At 38.3% G+C, this 15,001-nt stretch overlaps 1 protein-coding gene across 2 annotated transcripts in view; it reads right to left on the bottom strand.

The window, feature by feature from the left end:
* The window catches only part of kank1a (KN motif and ankyrin repeat domains 1a), a 63,038-nt gene that overhangs the window by 35,946 nt on the left and 12,091 nt on the right, over window positions 1-15,001 (bottom strand). The gene's annotated exons all lie outside the window — the stretch shown is intronic.

Here is a 15,001-nt window from a genome sequence, read left to right as displayed (position 1 = left end):
GAAACATGCAAACCCCTCTTGGTGTGAAGAGAGGCTTATTTGGATCTCAAATACAAATAAATCCAGTCGAGTGAGGTATTCAGTCTCCGAATATGCACAGTTACATTATATATTTGTAATCTTGTTGTTTGATCTAGTGAAAATATACTTTCACAAAAACAACAACAACTATGTGCATGTTACAAAACATCTAAATGCTATCAAATGTTCAATTTCTCTTCATTTTTAGCTGACCTTCCATGAGGTAATGAAAACTGCAGCTTCCCAAAGTAAACAGGAATGAGACTCAATGTACTGCCCTGTGTATAAATAAAGACTACAGGAAGGAATACATGACTCATCACAATTATAAATGAAACTTACAACATATGCAGTAGATAAACCTGAAGTGCTAAGAACTGGAATACTCAGTTTTGTTTATTTAATAAATGCTACAAATTGCACAGAATATCTTTGATGTATAGACTAAGAATTCTCTACCCAAGGTCAGCCAAGCAAAGCCACCAGATGTACCTCTACATATGGAAAATATTGATTCAGCTCCTCAGATCTTTAGTTCACTTAGTCGAGGCCTTTTGTTTATTGCTCCATGGGTTGTGAAGACATAAAACAAGAGGCAGACGCAGCGCTGTTGACAAGTGCTCACGAGCTCTTCATTGAGAACTCGGTAACAAGCCCATTTTGCGCGATACTTCTAGAGTAAACACTGAACACTGGGCAAGTGCCAAGATGGAGGGATTGTTATCGTAGTTTTCTTTTTATATCATAACCCATAGATTTCAAGAAGAGCCCCAAGACAAAATTCTAGCCCCCACAGTAACACAAAGGGGTTAATGGTTTCGAACTGCACAAACTAAAAAGGTACCCTACATTCCCCTCACAGCACAAGCCCAGCCTGTTTTAATATCTACAAATGCCTTAAACACATAGAAAGCACATATTTCAAAGGGATCAGCAGGGATCACAATTTGCTTTAAAACGTCCGAGTCAATTCATTGATACAGGTAGGTACGGAAAGCCCGTGCGAAGCTTAGATGCGATTTTTGTGCAGCTGCCGTTCATTAAAATACACAGCTGGAAATTGCAGGTTGTACCCTTCAGGAAACATCTACAGGTCTGAATTATTTTCGGTTTCCAAATGCTTAAGTACCGTGACATGTACTTGTAGAACAGCTCTGTGGCTCGGCTAGTTCATTCCTTTCATTTTGCCAAGTAATCCCACTGGGAACTCATTTAGGAGGCCATCAAAGAGTTATAATTGTCTTGTATACAAAAGAAGAAAAAAAAATAATCACACACCAGATGTTTTCCTTGCTTCTGAAAAACCACATCTAATTAAAAGCATCAGTTCCACTACAAAAAAAAAAGGTAATTTACAAAAAAAGTATCAAAAAAGTACATCAGAGCGTTTTACTTCTACCCTGTCTAAAACCCTATTTGTAACTTCATCTAATTAAACTGTGTCGATAGCTCTTCACACCAAGGAAATGTAGGTCAGCTAAAAATGAGTTGCTTACACATTGTTAAGAAAAATCCTCAGTCTTTGTGCAATTATGTCTTTGTTAGCACATCTAAAAGAAAATAAGTGCCAGCTAATGTTCAGAAACCAGCAGCTCCCCAAATCCACTCAAGGGACAGTGTACGGTTTGGTTTTAACAAGTTCTATATTACACAGAGCTCTGCCAAATTAAAACAATTACTCTTAAAAGTACTTCCGTGATCCCATTAGCTCCAGCTGCAAAGACCTTTTTTATAATTTGTTTTAATTCCACTAGTGAGAGTTGAATTATCATAAAAACACTCACTGGATCTAGGGGTGCCTCAATAGCTAATTAACAGTGGAATCCTATCTAGAAACCAAGAATTAAGAGGGACAGCAGCTATAAAACCGTGACAAATGTACAGCAGGTGCATACAGTTAAATCAGAATGATAAACCCATATCTGTGCATACTTATGAATACACTTTGCATGTTCTATAGGCAACAGGGATTGAAATCCATATAGGCATTTATTTTCTTGATAAAAACAATCTTTCACTGTAATTATACTTTATACTAGGATTTTCACACCATCAACATGATCTGGTTGAACAAGTGAGTCTGGTTAATGAGTGACTGTAAAGATGTTTCATATCTTGTTTCCATATATAAACCACACTATGCTTATCGAACCAATAAGCGTTGAAACTATCTCATAATTACCACCAAATCAGTTTAAGTATTGTTTAGCCACAAATGGAACGAGCAACAGTCTTGGGAAAGTCTGGTTAGTGTAATATTTAACTAGATTTAACGATGGCTTTCACATAACCAGAAAGTTAATATAAATTACAGTGCATTGTGCAACATTATTTTTCTCTCACTAGATGTCCTCACCCAGGGCAACTTACAGTTGTCACAAAATACACACATTTCAAAAAAAACATTTACATACAATGGCACAGAAAGAGACGATAGATTTCACAACTTAATCCTCTGTAATAATACAGCTCTCTTCCTTATTATGAAAAATATATGCATAAATAAGCTGATTAACAGGTTCTTCAGAGACCAATCGAAAAACCAAACGGAAATACAGATGTCTTAAGATATGCCTGCTGGAAACGTTAGGCTACATTTTATGATGCACTGATTTGACCCCTGCCGCTATGCAAGCTTGGTAAGCCAAACGTAGACCACAACTACTCATAAAATGCTGGTTATAAATGCATTCTATAATTGACTTGATGCGTCGTCTTAAATCATTTTTTTTTACTTGCTGCATTTTGTTGTAGTATCCATTTTTGTCCAATGCAGGTGTGAAAGTGCCTTTTGTAACCCGAGTACCACCAGTTTTGTTTTCATAACAGCGGGCCACCACACACAAGTGCGGCACGACCTGTCCTCGTCTTAAACAGGACTTGAAATTCATGACACAATCCAAAGATTATGCAATCGAAGGCTTCATTTCGATTACAGGTCCCTTCTAGACAAAAAAAAAAAAAAAGTACACCTGCAAGACTGTTCTAAATTATTCATAAAATTCAGGAATATTTCTGTATGAGGAACCCAAGAAACCCTTCTAATAAATTCTCAGTGCCTATTTCACATCTCTAATTTCCTTCTGAGAAGTCTCCACAAACACCAAATGTATCAAAAGTGCTGAGGGTGTGGTAGTGCATGCAAGGCCAATTAACCAGGAACTCCCTTTCCTTTCAAAAGCTACCATTATTCTTTAATTTATTATTGACATAATGCTCCATTGATTTTATAAAATCCCTTTAGAGATTACCAGTATATGGTATACATTCAAATATGTACATTTAGTTATTTCACGTACAGAAATATGAAACTCCCAGCCCTTCCCTCTGACTGGAATGACTGACATTTGTTAACATCTTAAAATGGGTGGAGTTATTTTTTAATTTCAGATTTCTGCAATGGTGCCAGTTTAAACAAGATCACATCTACGGATATTCAGAACAAACTCATACCCAGGTGGCATTACAGTTCCCCCAACACACGGCACATTAACTCTTCGCAGAACCGATCGAAGACCTCCATGTAGATTCACTATAGTAAATTTCTGACAATGCTTTATGGCCCACCCTGACAAGTTATCACATCATACAGATCATAAAAACACAACCTTATTATGGGTTTTGGCACCGGCACTTAAATCAGAAAAAATAATTGAAACAATGCGCCATATTGGTAAAAGATTTATGAGATGTCTAGGTTTTGTTCAAGATATGGGCCTTTCACGTAAAATTAAAATTAAAAAAAGCGTAATATAAATCCTGCTTTCAAGGCAAATTCTGGCCATCGTGAAAGACAGTGTGGTGACAGCAGTCGAGTGGATCTGGTTGAACATGTGTCATACACATTTGGAGGACAAAACACTGCGGAGGTACTATGCACTTGCTGCACATGTCTGGTAGCTACTTAGAGGGCTGGGAATGATTTGTTACGATTATCAAGACTTGTGAAAGCTGCATCCTGTCACACAAACAGGATCAGTTCTGCAGGTGCCAGGGGAAAAAATAAAAAATAAACCCATTTTAAAAATACATGTAGCAAGTTGTTTGCTTCAGGATCCTTTAGAAACTTCCATATAGTATGAAGGACAGAAATCCATATATATATATATATATATATATATATACACACACTCACCTAAAGGATTATTAGGAACACCATACTAATACTGTGTTTGACCCCCTTTCGCCTTCAGAACTGCCTTAATTCTATGTGGCATTGATTCAACAAGGTGCTGAAAGGATTCTTTAGAAATGTTGGCCCATATTGATAGGATAGCATCTTGCAGTTGATGGAGATTTGTGGGATGCACATCCAGGGCACGAAGCTCCCGTTCCACCACATCCCAAAGATGCTCTATTGGGTTGAGATCTGGTGACTGTGGGGGCCAGTTTAGTACAGTGAACTCATTGTCATGTTCAAGAAACCAATTTGAAATGATTCAACCTTTGTGACATGGTGCATTATCCTGCTGGAAGTAGCCATCAGAGGATGGGTACATGGTGGTCATAAAGGGATGGACATGGTCAGAAACAATGCTCAGGTAGGCCGTGGCATTTAAACGATGCCCAATTGGCACTAAGGGGCCTAAAGTGTGCCAAGAAAACATCCCCCACACCATTACACCACCACCACCAGCCTGCACAGTGGTAACAAGGCATGATGGATCCATGTTCTCATTCTGTTTACGCCAAATTCTGACTCTACCATCTGAATGTCTCAACAGAAATCGAGACTCATCAGACCAGGCAACATTTTTCCAGTCTTCAACTGTCCAATTTTGGTGAGCTTGTGCAAATTGTAGCCTCTTTTTCCTATTTGTAGTGGAGATGAGTGGTACCCGGTGGGGTCTTCTGCAGTTGTAGCCCATCCGCCTCAAGGTTGTACGTGTTGTGGCTTCACAAATGCTTTGCTGCATACCTCGGTTGTAACGAGTGGTTATTTCAGTCAAAGTTGCTCTTCTATCAGCTTGAATCAGTCGGCCCATTCTCCTCTGACCTCTAGCATCAACAAGGCATTTTCGCCCACAGGACTGCCGCATACTGGATGTTTTTCCCTTTTCACACCATTCTTTGTAAACCCTAGAAATGGTTGTGCGTGAAAATCCCAGTAACTGAGCAGATTGTGAAATACTCAGACCGGCCCGTCTGGCACCAACAACCATGCCACGCTCAAAATTGCTTAAATCACCTTTCTTTCCCATTCAGACATTCAGTTTGGAGTTCAGGAGATTGTCTTGACCAGGACCACACCCCTAAATGCATTGAAGCAACTGCCATGTGATTGGTTGGTTAGATAATTGCATTAATGAGAAATTGAACAGGTGTTCCTAATAATCCTTTAGGTGAGTGTATATATATACACACACACACTCTAACAGCCACTTAAATTTGGTTGAATTGTAATTTTTTTTGCATCCATGCATCATGTTTTGGCTTATTTAGTTAGTGTACACAAGACTCCTAGAATAAAAAAAAAAAAAAAAAAATTCAGTGATATTTCATTCAGCAAAAAAAAAAAAATCTGAACATGGGAAAAATCAGTTAAACAGCTCAGGCTTAAACAACAACAAATACCTGACGTACATGATGTATTCACAAACAGTGTGCGTGTGTGTATTTAGGTGTCCATATTATGTATATAGACGTGTATATAAACACCTCAATATGACATTATAAAGTTGTAAACTGATAAATCCAAGGCAAATTACTTAGCATTCTGGGAACAGCAATCGTGACCTTGCGGAAGTTAGAAAATATAAGTGGTCTATTCACTGGATGATATAAATGTACTATGGGTGTCTTTGCCTTGCAGAGAGGAAGCCATTTAAGTTGATTTAGGATACTCACAGCACTGGTACAAACCTATCTATTTAAAGAATGCATTTTTATCTGTTCAAGCTTAACCACTACTGGCTAGAGAATAAACCACTAAAATCTAGGTTTATAACAATCCCAATTCCACAGTAAAGTGCAGCTTCACTGCACACATCCGAACCTTCAATTTGACTCAGGAACTGCTATTTTTAAAATCCTAGCTTAAATTAATTGTATAGATACAAGACCGCAGGGGGAAGAGGGAGATGTAAAAAATAAAAATCTATTTTAATGAATTCCTGGAATGCTTACAGTCTTAAGAGTGAATTAACACCCATTTCTAACTCCCATAGACTGATATACACCCAAACACACCTGGAGTCTCATGGGAAAACATAAATAACAGCAACACATTTTCAGTGGCCACCTTAAACATCTGGATGGGGACTGTGGCAACATATTGCATTACTGAATATGCAATTATAAAGTATTGCCTTAAAAACTGGCTAGTTCAGTGGGAGACTACAAAAGGTCACTAAAATTAACCTGCTATACGATATTTTTTCCCAGCGTAGTAGCAAGAATGCTCTAACCAGTTGTCTACTTATTAAAATTACCTATGCAACAAGTACAAAACAAAATTAAGGAACAGAAAACAAAATAAACAGAATACATACTGTGAATTATAAAATGCAGTCCTTCAATGTCAGTTTCAAAATCTGCACCTAGCAGAGCAAGCATGTGAAGTTAAAGTTTAAGAAAAAAGACTAGCTTGTTAAGAGATTGTTATTGAGTATTATGCATTGTTATGATTTACATTTCAGATTTATGGCCAGAGAGTTTGGCAATTTAATATGTTCTCCTACAGTCTATTAGACTGTCTGAGCTTATTTTCATATAAAAATAAACCCAATCTGCATTCAAGATCGGTCTTCAAAAATACAAAACTTATAAACAGCATGTTGTGAGGGAGTGTGTGCAGAGATTGTCTGACAAGGCTGCCATCTAGAGGGAACAATCTCATCCTCTACACCAACTGAAAAAAGAGAAATTCAAGCCTTTTCTGCAACTAGAAGTATAACCCTAAGAAAGTGGAAATAGAAGGCTAGGAATATGTTACAATTTAAATGAATCCACATTACACAAAGCAGCATTTAAAAACAAACATTCATTCTATATACCATTTTAAATCAGACTGTTGGAAAAGATATTGTCTGAGGAACGAAAGTTTTAAATGTTCCATAATAAGTGCCTAGTGTTGCATGATGTAGTTGAATCAAGAGACAATATGAATATTTTGAGAGCTCTTTGCTCGGAGATGTAGGCCTATTCATTGTTACATGGAAACAGCAGCTGTTGATACACTCCTTCATCTTTCATTAAGAATTAAATTTGCCTTTCCAAAATATTCCACTCCAAAAAATCCATTTCAAAATTAAATAAAATACAAGTATTCAAGAAAACAAAATCTAAATTTAACAGGAAGACCATACCTACCTTCTTCCTTATCCCTAATTTAACCATTAGCCCACATAACCATAATTTTCAAAATGTATTACTTTTCTAGCTCCCCCCCTTATACACACATCTGCTAACTTTATTCTGAACCATCATAAGGCACTGCAGTGAAAGAGGGAAAGTAACACTATACACCATTGTATTATATTACCCACCCTATGAACAACCCTCACAACGCACCAGAAGCGATCAAGGTGGTGTGTGCGGTTAGAGCATTATTGTTATCTATTCTTCTCTCTGGCTTTACTTGAGTAAGGACAGACTGGAGCCATTTATTTGCTTTGCACTTGAGCCGAGCGGACAGTCAGGCGAGGCACCAGGCACTAATAAGTATATCCAGGACACTTTTTCAATAACAGTTTCCTGTCGAGGAAATTAAAAGGAGTAATGTTTACTCCTGCTTTGTGCAACCTAGTTAATCATAAACTGGAATAAAATATTGCGGTCCCACTAAAAAAAAAAAAAAAAAAAAAAGATAAGCCTGAAATCTAAGGAACAGATATAAACTAAACAAAAAGTGTGACAGCAAGAGACTACTATTATTTAATTCCTTGGGTGCTAAGTTTCCCCAAGAAATCCCCAAAAACAGAAATCCCTAGCAACCGCGACTATTAAATAGTCGCTTGGACTCCTAAATGAACCTAATGTTTTCTCCTCTGACATTCACCGAGAGCTTTCTGGTGAAGAAGAAAATACATGTCTTTTAGAGTTAAGAGAAAGTGAAGGAGACTGTCATGAAATCATGTCTGAGATGTTGAGAGTTAATTTAACCAAACAAAAGACAATGCCTTGATCCCATTTGTGAACAACCGAGTACAGCGTGGGATCTACCAACACTGCCCAGAGACTTGCTGCCACAATGTGACCAGTTTCCGTTCTTTTGTGGATGAGTGGTGCTGCTTATGCCGGGGCCCCGTGCACACAGACCTATGAGAGAAAGATGCTTGTTGCTGCGGTCTCAACCATGCCATAAATCAAACTAATGAGCAGGTTTACGTCTTCACAATTACCAAAACATTTCTGCTGTGTATACGTTTATCAAAAATAAAGTGTATTTTGCAAAACTTACTTGAAGACTATGGAGAAAGATGGAAGCAATTTAATTGAAAGGTGTATCCTAAGTTTCTCTTTATAAAAAATTAAAAAAAATATTGGGGGGGCTGGGAAAAATGACATTTGCACTCGACAGACAGGCAAATGTTTTCCTGTAATAAGACATCAAAGTGCATCAAATCCTGAAGCCATTTAAGGAATTTAGTGCTAAACATACCTTGTCAATCTTAATTAGAACGTCCAGGCCAGAGGGCTTTGTTTGCCAGCTGCATGAGCCAGTGAGCAAATAATGGTGTTAATGAGTCAGTTTTGTTCTTTTCCTATTACACTGGTGAAATGTGTGGAATGAACAAACTCTTCCCCCTGGCGCTTCACATAATTTACTCAACAAAACACCAACCAGCCACTGGCGAAGACCAAACAGAAGTGCCTGCTTCTGTCAGATTGTGGGTGAAAGGTCAAACGTTCAACGTTCAAATGTTATCTTAGGGGAGGGGAGAGCTTACCATTTCTAAAAAGCCATTCCAAGTATTTTTAAAATTTAAATAAGACATGGACAATTATAGGGGGGAAAATGCTTCGGTCTGTAGATTCCACTTAAAATATGTGCTGGGATCCTCCGTTTGGTTAGAACAATTCAGAACCATTAGTTTGGATTTGCCAAAATATTCGGCTCATCTTGCGGCAGCACTCCTACGCAGCAGCGAAGAGCCAAGCACACACAATCGTGCCCTGTGAGAGACGCGCAATCAACCGAGCGCTTTTTATAACTGCAGGCCTGCGACACAGAATGAGAGAATGAACAAGGAGGAGGGGAGAGTATGCCTGCATACACAAACCCAGCAAAACGTAGCTGGGAAATTAGTCAATGAACACAGTAAAGGACCAAACTAAGTATAGCAGACAAAATCTAAGATATGTTAATAAAGATTAAACAATCTGTAAAGTGTTGGTGGCCTCTATAATGGTGGTCACCGGAAGCACAAATTATGCATCGTTATTCAGTAAATATTTAGTGGTTGAATCCTTCAGATAAGACTACCTTTGCGAAGATGTTTTGTGGTTAGTTTTTATCTAAACACTTTTCTTGTTCATACTTAAAATACGCTGTTCACAATGGTATGCCGAGTGTGCACACATTGCTCATCACAGCCACAGAAAACGCACTTTCATTCTCCTTCAGTCATCAATACATGTAAGAATTCTGCTTGAAAATACAAATTGAAAAGCAATTATATGGAATGGAATAATACTTTTGAATTCCCAAACTCAATAAAAACATTGCAGAGAAAAGCATTGCAATAAACAGAGATGGGCCCTAAATATGCATACTTTTTTTTTTTTAATAGTTGGTGCCATTGTTTAGCTTATGCAACATTTTTAAAAGGATTTCTGAATAAAAAGCTGAATTACCACTACGAAAGTTAGCAATTTACAGTCATGAATGTATGCAATCTGTATATATTGATTTTTTTTTGTAAGGCATCAAGGTACAGTTAATAGCTTAAACTCTTGCAAGGGCTGATAAACAGGATGGTAATTTTGGGGCTTTCTATTCAACACCACTATCAGTCAGGACATCTCTTCACCCTGCAGTCTAAGCTTTTGTCTTTGCCGATTACAGATTCCAGTCCTAAGCTGCCGTTTTCCCCATTCCATCTGCTGCGCTCTGGACCAGATGTCTTCCACGGTATCAGCATCTTTATTGCCTTTTTCATATTCCATGACATGCATTCGATAGACACGCTCATTCACTTTAGCTGCTCTGTCACTTTCAAATACATTTCTGATGCGCAACAAGGGGCCAAAGCACTGTAGGAAGTGTCCCCGATATAAACCCATTCAGCAACAGACATCCCCCAATTCCTTCCACTTATCTCAATACAATACTGTATTAAGTTAAAAGAGAACATCTTCTGGGATTTTTTTTTCTTCCGTGTCTTTTCCAATGGCAGTTACACAAAAGCCTGCTTAAACTCTGGAGTTTTGAATAGTCCCGTTAAATCTTCTGCTTCAAATAAAAAAAAAAAAAAGACCCTGTTGAGAACGGTCAGATATATCAAATGTGCGGTACATTAAAGTTCACCGATGACTAAATAAAAGTTGAAATAAAATGTTCCCCCACCTCCAATGCATCTCAGCACCCCCCCAGGGAAAAAGATTAGCATGGGGATGAGGGGGAAAAAAGCTAATCCCATTGAATTCGTAGTAAAATGATTTGTTCCAGGGCTCTAAGGAAATGAAGGCTGTGAAGGATCATTTGGAAAGGACCCTGAACATGAGGAACCTTTAAGCCACAGGCCAGCAAATCATCCTCTTCTCCTGCACCGGTCAGTACCCTTTGTGATCGTGCCACTTCCCCTGCAAGGGGCCGAGGGACCGCTGTTCCCGTGAAGCACTTTATAAACTGCTGTCAGTCACTTCACTCTGAATCGGGATGTATTCAGAAGCACAAAGAAAGAGACATGACATTTTAATTGCTTCCTGATTTCAATTTTTGGCTTCCAGCATGAAAAGAAAAGAATGGTTTGATTTATTGTTAAGCAAAGAATAGAGAGAAACATTATCTAGAAAAGGAATTACCTTTGAGGTTGTTTTTATACTGGTTTACTTGGGGTGGGGGTGGGGAAACACTTTAAAAGATTTTCAGAGTAAAGTTCTTGTTTGCGGAAATTCAACTAATAAAAATAATACAATACGTAATACAATGCACTGAAATCTATGATCTAGTTTCTATAAAGAAAAAACATTCCTACAGTAGACATGGTTTGACTCGGAGGAAGCAACTACATAACAAAAAGACTGTCTGAGTTCAACTCTTAGCCAAAGGAAGCAACTAAAATACAAAATGGGCAATTCTGTACATGTGCATGCTGAGCAATATATTGTTTTATATAACTCCTGTAACCAGTGAGGTTCAAAGATCCCCTGTTGGGAGTCATTGCCCATCTCATCATGCACCATGCTGGCTCTAGTCTGCACCAGGGCCAGTGCTGTATAGTCAAGGTCAGAGCAGGGAGGACTGTTTTGCAGAGAGACAAGGGGCTAGGATGACATGCAAATTCTGGCCAGTCTCCACATCTGCCATTCGGTTTACAGCCTGCGGAGGAAGCATCAACACCTGCTTTGTTCCATCTCATCAGCCAGGCCGATGGCAACAAAAGTGTCTCTACCTCACCATGGTATTGAACCAGCAAAGGGTAAACATAATGAGTATAGCACAGGCCTCCCTGTTGAACAGTGGTGAAAGCATTGTGTCAAGCTCATTCACAGCTTTGTTGCTCATATTCACACAGTGAAAAAGAGAAGGAAAAAAAAAAAAAAAAGGCAAACTGGACAAGAAAAAGCTGTCTTTTACCCACACTAGATCTCACTTAGTCCTGCCATGTTAACACGAGCAGTCTTAAAGGTTAATACAATGTGGAAAAAACACATTTTAATTTGACCAAGACACAAACAGATATGACATTTGTGTATTGGAGTCGAATGATATGAACCTGACCCGCTTTTGACATTTCTAGGATCCACACACCATTACAATACATTACTTGTCATTTAACAGACGCTCTTATCCAGGGCGACTTACATTTGTACCCATTTATTGGAGCAATCCAAGTGAAGTACCTTGCTCAAGGGTACAACAGCACTGCACCAGGATTTGAATCCACAACCTTCCAGTCATGAGTCCAGAGCCCTAACCACTACACCACAGTGCTGCCTGGGAGGGAGACTTAGGCAGGGCCTGATTCGCACGCTCAGGAAACTGACCTAAAGGAAGTGAACATTATGTCGTCATGGCACTTAAATGGATTCCAAGCATATTAATACAGTTTCTTTCTAGTCCTATAAAAGGGTGCCATTCAAAATCATTTTCTCAAGTGTGTTAATTTAAATATGAATAACTTTCTCTAAATCCTAGTGATTAATTATTACTACATTCCACTAGCAGAATACTAATCAATGTGCTTCAATTTCTGATAAAACGAAAAGAGGAGTATAGAAAGACATTCAGGGATTTCAGCATCTCAGAAAAACAAGATCTCCAAGATCCATTGTTATTTTTATCATTGAGTTCTATCAAACACACTTCAGTTTCATTCTTGGTTTAGGTTAAGCAATTTTCACCTTCAGATTTACAGATTAGTCAAGTGCAAGTACATTACTCAAACATTATTTAAAAGAAGGGGGGGGGGGGGGAAATACCAGTCATGAACAAGCAAAACAAACTAATTTGATATTCAGGTTACATAAATGGCTTTAACGCGATTTGGTAAAATTTATGATGTGGTAATCTGCTGGTTGTGCGCATTTCTGAGACTAAATCAAGAACTATTAGCAGAAGACTTGGTAGAAAAAACTGCAGACGATCATATTCCTACAGAGGCCTGGACAAACAAAGCCTCAGAGCTCACCATTTCTACAGGTAGCATGCTTGATTGCACCGACTGTTAGGGAGCAGAAAAATATATGTTATTTAGGACACACTGAGCAGCACTAGGAAGTGAAATGCCACTAATACCAAACAAACCAGGCACGTAATCATCGAGCTTCAGTTTCCAAAGGGCAGGAGAGATCAATTCGAGGTCTTCTTCGAAAGCAAAGGCTATGAGCTTTGCACATGAGCATCAGTAAAGCTGCAAGACGATTAAACCGTTTTATACAGCATGTTGCCATCACAGAGACTAAGCATCAATCCATCGGTTTGCTGTATGATCACTATTTGCAGTCAGTGGATTTTAAGCAAAGGGAAATTATCTCAGATAGAAGCCACCCCTAGTGCCCATCTAAACCAGTGAATACAGGAAATGTTTAGACCACTCAGCTTGGGTGAACAGTAGGGGTTTGTGATTGACCTTGAACTTTATCTCAATGCTAAAGTATGAATTACAGTAATGGTATTTTATTTCAATAATACAAAAATAAAAATAAAATGTGTAAGGAAAGTTTACAATCTGCCACAGTATAATGGTTTTGGTAGTGTGTATTTACTCTAAAACATTTTCCATCACTTTAACCATTTTCAGCAACTCCTAAACAATACCTCTACAAAAAAATATATATATATATATAAAAAAATATCAAGAAATGCTTATGAATGACTTTCCCACCAAGGAATGCATGGGAATGAGCTCAGTAGCTTTACGAAGCTTAACGAATCAATGAACACTGATCAAATTAGGTGGTGCATTGTCCAAACAGCAGACACACCCAGCTAACTCCCCAATATCCAGCGAGATTCCGAAACCTGCGCCCTGGACTAACCAGCCAGACAAAGATCCCCAATGCAAAAATAATCCCAGGGAAAAGATCAACATCCAACCAAATGGGTCATCTGCGTTTTGTTCTCCACACATGGACTCTAAATGAGTCTAGTGCTCAATATTACTCAAGAGTACAAATTCTAGACCTATGCAGTTCTGTTACACGTGTGAACAGCAAGTAGATCACTTTGACAATTTAACTATGTAATAATTGCTCATCCCACTGGGCTTCTCTTGTGACAAGGCTGATAAGGAAAACGGTCTGCCTTTCACAGTTTGCTATAAAATCTCAAATGACATGCTGAATAAAAGAAGAACCGGACAATGAGGTGTGCCACAGTCCGTTCTCACCCACCTCCACTGAAACATAACCTGTAGGATTTCACTGAACTACAAAGAAACGACAAAGCCAATAGCTGAACTGGATGTTGAGACTAATGGCCAGTAATGTGTGTCACGCAGCTCTAGATCACGCCAAACCCAAAGCTGAGGAATTTTTCTAATTAAGACATTACATTTCTACATTTCTACATTTATTTTAAGAACATGGGTATGTTTAACCAAGGGCTGCTTGCTGTAGATTGAGCTTTCAAAGAGCTGAAGTCGGCATTTTAAATCCTTCCACACTTTTCCGGAGCAAGCAAAGAAACACAGCGGTGTCAAAGACAAACATTTGTAGAGCATTTAGGTGGAAATAGATGAACAGCTCTTTCATCTGTTACTGGAAGAAGTCTGTACCAAAAAGAACTGTGGTGAACACTTTGTAAAAGTTTATTTAAAAAAATACGATTAAAGCAGCCATAGTTCAATCACACTACTTCATATCCACAGAAACTTAAGGCTGAGAAAATGTACAAAGAATTCTAAAGAAAAAATAAAATCTTCAAATCAATCACCACATCTTAAAAACTATTACTAAAAAGAGAATTTGGTTATAATATATTATCCAGTTATCTGTTCTAGGCCTCAATCCAAGTAGGGCCACTTATGATCTCACGGAGATTTACCCATGCCACCCCGTCCCATCCACAATTAAGCTTATTATTTATTTTAAATACAAGAACCATGGAAATAGGTCAACGGCTCTCTTATTTCATGGAGTGGATAACATTCCTCTCGCCCTCACGTGCCACATTGTTCAAAACAGTACCTGGCCACACAAAAGGGAATCCCATGCACAGAGTTTGGGACTCAGCCAGACAACATCTCACATCTCCTTCAGACTTTGCTTTTCATCACCGTGCTGCTGACTTTAAGCCATAATGGCCTTAAGTGATAACCTATGTTTAAATGTTTTCCTTTTCCATACATAGAGATTTAAAATTATTTTTATT

Source organism: Amia ocellicauda, chromosome 8, assembly GCF_036373705.1.
Source record: "Amia ocellicauda isolate fAmiCal2 chromosome 8, fAmiCal2.hap1, whole genome shotgun sequence".
Taxonomy (NCBI): Eukaryota; Metazoa; Chordata; class Actinopteri; order Amiiformes; family Amiidae; genus Amia; species Amia ocellicauda.
The sequence above is the reverse complement of the archived record's forward strand: the minus strand, read 5'-3'. Positions and strand labels throughout refer to the sequence as shown.